This window comes from Spermophilus citellus (assembly GCF_964194105.1).
Source record: "Spermophilus citellus genome assembly, chromosome: 2".
NCBI classification, from domain to species: domain Eukaryota; kingdom Metazoa; phylum Chordata; class Mammalia; order Rodentia; family Sciuridae; genus Spermophilus; species Spermophilus citellus.
This window is the reverse complement of record NC_138183.1, coordinates 204423742-204433362: the sequence shown is the minus strand read 5'-3', so window position 1 is coordinate 204433362 and position 9621 is coordinate 204423742.

Sequence of the window (9621 nt, the reverse complement as noted above, 5' to 3'; positions counted from 1 at the left end):
GTTTTACAGCATGGCCTTTTGAAAAAGTACTCATGTGTTTGTAGACAAAAAGAGAAAGCAAAAAAGCTGGTATATGTAAGTGTATAGCTACTAGGTATTTTATTTTTTTAGTTGTTGTTGTTGTGATTTTGTTGCTATAGTACTTTTTAAAAAATTTGTTTTGTTTTTTGTAGCACTTTTTGTTCATAGAATTTTGTTCCAATGTAGCAGATAATCATCGCCAGTTATCAATTCTGATGTACTTTTGTGAGCAACTGTACAGAGCAGCCTTCTTGAACCACTAGTTCCAACCTCTTTTTTTTAAAACAATAATAATATTTCTTAAATTTAACGGCATTCAGATAAAAACGATACATGTAATTACAGGAAACAAGAAAAATCCAACCCATAAGAAGGATGTCTCAGATTTAGAGTACATGAAAACCAAATATAATGTTGCAAAAAGTTGAGAATATTTAGTTTATCCAAGATAACATTGTACAACTACCACGCGAAAATTCCAATGGGGAGGACCTAAACATGAAGCTTAGTGGATAAATTCTAAGATGCTTTGCATCCAGATTCTATGACCCCTATCCATTTTGCTTATTTCCATTTCTATACGAAAGTCACTTCACATTAATTCAGTCTTCCAGATGATAAATATGTCCAGAAGGAAGAGTATTTTTATGAGTCAACCCCAAGGTGGGATCACATGATCCACTGCCAATGGAAAAGTTAATTAGTAAGAATGTATCATTAAATATCTCGACTGCTTATCTACATACTATTGGGGGCTCTACAATAATTCTTATAAACACATTTTATAAAACATTTGATCAAAACAAGTTGGGGAGAGAAATAAGCTAACAACAGCTTTTGAAAGATGAAAAGCTTTAAAATAGGAGTAGTTATAACCTTTTGATAAATTAAGGTAAAAGATGAATCAAAAGTTTCCAGCTTAAGTAGGTGAAATCAGAGAAGAGAAAAAGCAGATTGCATAGCACATACTTCTCTGACACCTGTAGTTTCTAAAACCATTCAGAACATTTTTGTTAAAATTAATTTAAACAAAATTTAATATATTTTTAAATATAAATTATATCATCATTTAATATAAATTAACCTAATTTAAATTAATTTTATTAGTAGTATTATTTAAATTTCTTTTATTAATACTATGGTTTGATTTAAATTTATTTTATTAATTGATGTTGTTTGTTAACTTATATTAAATTATAGTATGATTTATATTTAAAAACTCATTAAATTTTATTTAAATTAATACAATTTAACAAAGTAAATTTAACATAATATAGGTTGAATTATTTAATTTTAATTTTAATAATAATGCTCTTAGTTGTTTTGGAAATCACAGGTGGCAGTGAAGTATTAGCTATATTATCTTCTTTTTTCTCCTCTTTGATTTTACCTAACTTAAGCTAGAACCTTTTGGTTTCTTTTGTTTTACTTTACAAAAATTAAAAAAAAGGAAGAAAAACACCTAGTAGCTACACACATATCAGCTTTTCCTTTCTTATTTCTAAATTTCACCTTAACATTTACATTATTTTACCAAAATTAAGATGCCATCAGTTGTTACTCCTGAGAAGAATATCAAAGTATATATTTTGCTTCGACCTGCCAAATTACTTGGAATCTTATTCCAGTAGACTTCACATGATTGGGAAAAGCAGAATTCAGATTTGTCATGAGAGATTTTTATATATTCGGCTCACTCCATTGTGTCTAGGTGAGCCTTTGGGTTTCAATGCCTGGAAACACACTTCTTATATTTCAGAATTGAAGAGCTCTTCGAAACAGCGACCTCACTGCATTCTTGAGAAAAATATGTTATACAGGTACTCAGAAAATTACAAAGATTAATATAGATTCAAGATTTTTTTTAAGACAAGGGGTTTAATGGAGAAAACAGCAAGATAGCCTTAGAAATTTCATACTCCCTGCATTCTTAGGAAAAGCTTCTATATTGTAAAGAATAACACCAAACAGAAAAGTTCCTAAGAAAATATTGTGCTTTCAGTTTCCTTGTCTCATAAATTTTATTAAAGTTTCATTAAAGACCCTGTATTTGCTAGCCTTTTTATTAAATACTTTTTTGAGATATTCTATTAATGTCTATGACTGGATTTTATTTGGTCTCACATTAATGTCGCTCCCTGTGACAAACGGTACATGGGAGGCAGGCAGGATCAGCCTGTCCTCTCCGAGGCACCAGCTGTCGGAACCAGGCTCTGACAGAGGTAGTGAAGGGCACTAGCGTCTCCTGGACTGAGCGAGAGGGTAAGTATCTGAGTAATATTAATTGTGTATAAATGCCACATTTTTTATGCATTCATCTACTAAGTTGTTTCCACAATTTAGCTAATGTGAATTTTGCTGCTATAAACATTGATGTGGCTGTGTCCCTGTAGTATGCAGTTTTTAAGTCCTTTGGGTATAGACCAAAAAGAGGGATAGCTAGGTCAAATGGTGGTTCTATTCCCAAATTTCCAAGGAATCTCCAAACTGCTCTCCATATTGGCTCCACCAATCTACAGTCCCACCGACAGTGTAGGAGTGTACATTTTTCCTGAAATCCTCACCAACACTTATCGTTGTTGTCTTCATCATAGCTGCCATTTTCAAAAATCGCTGACATGCTAACTGGAGTGAGGTGCAATTAAACCCCTATCTCTCACCATGCACAAAACTCCACTCAAATGAATCAAGGACCTAGGAATAAAACCAGAGAGCTTGCATGTAACAGAAGAAAATCATATGGCATTAGTCCCAAAATTCCTTAATAAGACTCCTATAGCACAAGAATTAAAATCAAGTATCAATAAATGAGATAAGATTCAAACTAAAAAAGTTTCTTCTGCACAAAACAAACAATCTGGGAGGTGAATAGAGATCCTACATCTTGGGAGAAAATTTTTGCCCCATCACACATCAGATAGAGCACTAATCTCTAGGGTATAGAAAGAACTCACAAATCTGAACACACACACACACACACACACACACACACACACACACACACAAATAAATAAATAAAATAAAATAACCTGGGCATCCTCTTTTTAAACCCATCGCAGATTTCATGCCCACCTTCACACCACTGCCAGTGTCCCCGGACAACAGTGCCAGACTTGTACTCTAGAATCTTCTAAATATTTAGCACTTTAAAGAAGCCATAACCCTTTTTGATGTTTTACAGCATGGCCTTTTGCAAAAGAACTCTGTATTTGTAGACAAAAAGAAAAAAAGCTGATATATATATATATATATATATATATATATATAGATAGATAGATAGATATAGATATATATATAGATATAGATACTAGGTTTTTTTTTTTGTTTTTTTGTTTTGTTTTTTTTTTTTTTGCTATAGCTCTTTTTAAAAATTTTGTTTTGTTTGCTGTAGCACTTTTTGTTTATAAAATTTTGCTCCAGTGTAGCAGGTAATCATCACCAGTCTTCAATTCGGATGTACTTTTGTAAGCAACTGTACAGAGCAGCATTAGTGAACCATTAGCTCCAAACTCTTTTTTTTTTAAATGATTATATTTGTTAAATTTAACGGCATTAAGATAAAAATGATACATTTAAATAACAGGAAAGATGAAAAATCCAAACCACCTGAAGGAGATCTCAGATTTAGAGAAGAAGAAAACCAAATATGATGTTGCAAAATGTTGAGAATATTTAGTTTATCCCAAATAACCTGGTACAAGTACTAAAAGAAAATTCCAGTGCAGAGGGCCTTATCATGAAGCTTAGTGGATAAATTCTAAGATACTTTTAATCCAAATACTATGACCCCTATCCATTTTACTTATTTCCATTTCTATAGAAAAGTCACCTCACATTAATTCAGTTTTCCAGATGTTAAATATGTCCAGAAGTAAGAGTATTTTTATGAGTCAACCCCAAAGTGGAATCACATGATCCATTGCCAATGGAAAAGTTACTTAGTAAGAGTATTTCATTAAATATCTGGACTGTTTATCTACATACTTTGGGGGCTCTACAATAATGCCTATCAACACATTTTTTAAAACATTTGATCAAAAAAATTGGGGGAGAGAAAGAAGCTAACATCAGTTTTTGAAAGATGAAAGGCTTTAAAAAAGGAGTAGTTTCAACCTTTTCGTAAATTAAGGTAAAAGATAATCAAAAGTTTCTAGCTTAAGTAGGTGAAATCAGAGAAGAGAAAAAGCAGATTGCATAGCACATACTTCTCTAACACCTGTAGTTTCTAAAACCATTCAGAATATTTTTATTAAAATTAATTCAAATAAAATTTAATAAATTTTTAAATATAAATTATATTATCATTTAATATAAATTGATCTAATTTAAATTTATTTTATTAATTAATATTGTTTAAATTTATTTTATTAATACTATTGTTTGATTTAAATTTATTTTCTTAATTGATTTTTTAAATTGATTTTGATTAAATTTTAGATTGATTTATATTTAAAAGTTCATTAAATTTCATTTAAATTCATACAATTTAACAAAGTCAATTTAAATAACATTTAATATAGATTAAATCATTTAATATTAACTATATAATATAATAAAAAAATTAATAAAATTAATTTTAATAAAAATCCTCTTAGTGGTTTTAGAAACACTACAGGTGTCTGAGAAATATTAGCAAAAGCAATTCTAAGCAGGAAGTGTGAATCTGGCGGTATAGCGATACCAGATTTCAAACTGTACTACAGAGCAAGAGTAACCAAAACAGCATGGTACTGGTACCAAAACAGGCGGGTGAACCAATGGTACAGAATAGAGGACACAGAGACCAATCCACAAAATTACAACTTTCTTATATTTGATAAAGGGGCTAAAAGCATGCAATGGAGGAAGGATAGCGTCTTCAACAAATGGTGCTGGGAAAACTGGAAATCCATATACAACAAAATGAAACTCAATCCCTTTCTCTCGCCATGCACAAAAGTTAACACAAAATGGATCAAAGAGCTTGATATCAAATCAGAGACTCTGCATCTGATAGAAGAAAAAGTTGGCTCCGATCCACATATTGTGGTGCCGGGCTCCAAATTCCTTAATAGGACACCCATAGCACAAGAGTTAATAACAAGAATCAACAAATGGGACTGACTTAAACTAAAAAGTTTTTTTTTCTTTTTTTTTTTTTTTTTCTCAGCAAGAGAAACAATAAGAGAGGTAAATAGGGAGCCTACATCCTGGGAACAATTTTTTACTCCTCACACTTCAGATAGAGCCCTAATATCCAGAGTATACAAAGAACTCAAAAAATTAAACCATAAGATAACCAATAACCCAATCAACAAATGGGCCAAGGACCTGAACAGACACTTCTCAGAGGAGGACATACAATCAATCAACAAGTACATGAATAAATGCTCACCATCTCTAGCAGTCAGAGAAATGCAAATCAAAACCACCCTAAGATATCACCTCACTCCAGTAAGACTGGCATCCATTATGAAGTCAAACAACAATAAGAACTGGCGAGGATGTGGGGAAAAGGGTACACTTGTACATTGCTGGTGGGACTGCAAATTGGTGCAGCCAATTTGGAAAGCATTATGGAGATTCCTTGGAAAGCTGGGAATGGAACCACCATCCGACCCAGCTATTCCCCTTCTCGGACTATTCCCAGAGACCTAAAAAGAGCACACTATAGGGATACAGCTACATCAATGTTCATAGCAGCACAATTCACAATAGCTAGAACGTGGAACCAACCTAGATGCCAGTCAATAGATGAATGGATAAAAAAATGTGGCATTTGTACACAATGGAATATTACTCAGCACTAAAAAATAACAAAATCGTGGCATTTGCCGGGAAATGGATGGCATGAGAGCAGATTATGCTAAGTGAAGTTAGCCAATCCCTAGAAAAGAAATGCTGACTTTCTTCTTTCATATAAGGAGGGGGGACTCAAAACAGAGCAGGCTGGAAGAGCATGAAAAGAAGATTACCATTTAGAAGGGACAAGAGGTGGGAGGGAATGGGAGAGAGAAGGGGAATTTCATGGAAATGGAAGGATACCCTCATTGTTATACAAAATTACATATAAGAGGATGTGAGGGGAAAGGGGAAAAAAGGAGAGAAATGAATTACGGTAGATGGGGTAGAGAGAGATTATGGGAGGGGAGGGGAGGGGACAGAAGGGGGGATAGGGAGGGAATAGGAAAGGCAGCAGAATATAGCAGACACTAGTATGGCAGTATGTATAAACTCGGATGTATAACCAATGTGATCCTGCAAACTGTACACGTGGTAAAAATAAGAATTCATACCCCACTTGAATCAAATGTATGAAATATGATATGTCAAGATCATTGTAATGTTTTGAGCAAACAATAAAAATTTTAAAAAAGAAACAAGAAGAGACAAGGCCCATATTAAAGAGATTTTAAAATTCTACTGAAATCTATAAGAAAATGTTTGAATGAGTTATGAGGTATTAAAAAAAAGTACAAACTTAATATCTTGCATAGAATTTATCACCCTATGTTTATAGACTCAAAAAGCTTTCATTATTTTAATCTTCAACTGTGTTTTAACAAAGCCACATTATTAAGGGCTCTCTACTTCTGGCTTATTCTTTCTTACTTAGTCTTTTCCCCCATATGAGATCCTCACCACCGCAGTCATCAATGGCTGACCTTGCATTATAATTCAAGGATCACTCTATGTAACATCTTCTCCATTGATTGACTGTATTCAATTGCACTTCATAGCAGGAAATGTATATAACACAGCTTTACGTTGCTCACAATACCTTGTACTTTGGGGGCACTGAATACATGTATAAGGATATACTTATGATTATTGGATGCTTTTTGTCACATGTGTTCGCGAATGAGCCAGGGTTTTCCCTCCATATCCCCCATAGTTTCCAGGAATATTCCAAACATAGTTAGAAGAGGAGAAATGCTTTTATTTGGATGGTCAGTTTTGAATACAGTAGGTAGGTATCTCTCTCAGATTGAAATATAAAATGACAAACAGCTGTGCTCAGAGTGAACCATGCTAGAAGACTGAATCTGAGTGATCAGAAATGCCTTTCAGCAGTAGGAGCAACAACCACTGGAACCAGATTCAAGCCAAATGTGATAGGTCTTACACTGAAAAAGGATCATTATTTGTGATTTAAAACAATAAACAAACACAGAACACCTAAAGAGAAGGAGGCACCCTGCTATAATTTGGATCTGGAATGTTGCCCAAAGGTCATGTGTTGAAAGCTTGGACCCCAATGTAACAGCATTCAGAACGGACTCTACAGAAAGGTGAATTGAATCCTGGGCTCTAACCTCATCTGTGGATCAATCCACTGATGGGTTCACGATTGGACAGGACTATTGGGAGTTGGTACAAACTGTGGGCGGTAGGGCCTAGTTGGAGGGTAGGTCATTGGAGTTGATTCCCTGGAAGGGTACATCATATTCCTCAGTCCTTTCTTCCCCCTCACCTGATCTCCATGATCTCCATGAGTTGATCCCCTGATCTCCATGAGTTGAGCAGCTCTGTTTTGAAGCCAGGCTCTCTGTCATGGTAATCTGCCTTACTTCAGGCCACAGCAATGGAGCCTGAAATTGAACCAAAATAAATATTTACTCATTTAATTTTCTCAGGTATGTTGTCAAAGTGATGAAAAAGTCTTCACACACACACACACACACACACACACACACACACACACACAGGAGGAATGGTCTAAAGGGAGAAAAGGACACTTGGTATTGTTGATGCCTTCTTCAACAGTAGACACAGCTGGGGTACAGCGTGGATTCGCACTTCAGCAGATGCTAAAAGGGGCTTAAATTTTTATATTAGTCTTTTATGAGGAGAGATTGACTAACACAGGCCTGATTTCTCTCTCAGATTTGGAGATGAATAAGAAGGACCAAGAAGATTTCCTTTTCTAGCACAGGACACAAATGCAGTCACTAGTTTCTGATACCAATCTGAGTAATTATGTCTACTTGCTCTATCTTCAAGGCAAGAGACATTATGAGGTGATTAATATAATCCTTAGAATCTATTTAACCATTAATTTTCCAAAAATTCTTCCTTTTTTTAAATTTTATTTCTGCCACCTTGAGGTTTTGTTCCCTGAACAGACATATAGAAAGAACAGCTCAAGGAAAAGAGTCTCCTGAATATGGGCTCTGGGAAGAGAGTAATGGGAGCAAACCCAAACCCCTTCTAAAGGGTAATGAGGAAAATGATCCTAAACAAAACAAAAAGCAAATATGAACAAAGTGGCAGCAGGCTCTATTTGTTGGCCACTTTCTCTGCACCAGCCATCAGGTGAGAACTACACACTATGTTCTCATTTACTGTTCAACTCATGCTTGTGAGAGAGGTTTTCTAAATGCATTCTGTCAGTTTAGCTCCAAAATTGCTTTGGTCCCAACTGGTATGTCTGTTACAGCCCATGTGCTTCATCTCTTTGCTTTGTCCCCAACTCTACAAAACTGCCTCCTCATTAACTTGTTGGAATTTAAACACCTTGGAAACCAGGGCCTTATCTTAACTCCTTCTGATCCTTAGAGGTATGGGAATTAAATTTAGGATTGTTACTCCATAGTAGAAAATTTCTCAACTTTTTATTTCACTCTGTACTGTTTAAACCTGGATTATATTTGGCATTGATAAACAACAATAGGTTAAGTGAACATCAACCTATTGGCTCTAAAACAAATTTTCTTAAGTGGAATTTAAGTGGAATTTTTGAGCACTTAAATAAACTCAATCAGAATTAACAAGGACCAAATTATATTAAAATGAACTCGAAAATTTATAGATTAACAGCAAAAATTTATTTTTGGAAAGGGTAAAGATGGTTCTTTAGTGACATTTAATCCATATTATAATTTGAATTCTGAGAATGATTAAGACTTTGTGATGGTTAATTTTACATGTTAACTCGTCTGGGCTACGATGCCCAGACACTTGGCCAACTTTTATTCTGGGTGTGTCTGTGCTGGTGTTATGGGGTGACATTTACTTTTGAATCGGGGACTTTTAGTTAAATAGATTCCATTCTGTAATGGAGAGAGACCTCACCTCGTCAACCGAATGCAACTGAATGGGACAAAAAGCCCACCTCTCCCAGACAAGAGGGAACTGTCCAGTGAACTACCTTTGGATTTCATCTACAACACTGATTCTTCCTGGCTCCACAGCACACTGCCTTGGGACTCAAACTAGAACACTTTCCTGGATCTCTAGCTCCTCCCAGCCAACCCTGCCCAATCCTGTGAGCCAACAGCTGACAGGCAAGTGCAGGGAAGAAGCAGAGGCCCTGCAGGGGGTGAGTGTGTGCTACTGGATGCCAGTCCCTGGTCAAAGCGCAGGACAGGCTTCTGAGTTTACAGGCAGGAAGGGATGATTAGTGTTGGTGGAGCCCCAGGAACCCCGCGCTCTGAGGAATTCTGAGCGCTTGGGTCATAATTGACCCCGGCAACGCCAGAGGACGTTCGGGGCAGAGAAGTGGACGGTGATGGACGCGCTTTTCAGAGCTGGTCCGATGGATCACTGAAGTGGCCACGATGTGGTCCTGGTTTGGAGGCCTGGGCTCAGGCTTGGGCCACTTCTTGGGTCAGGTGGGGA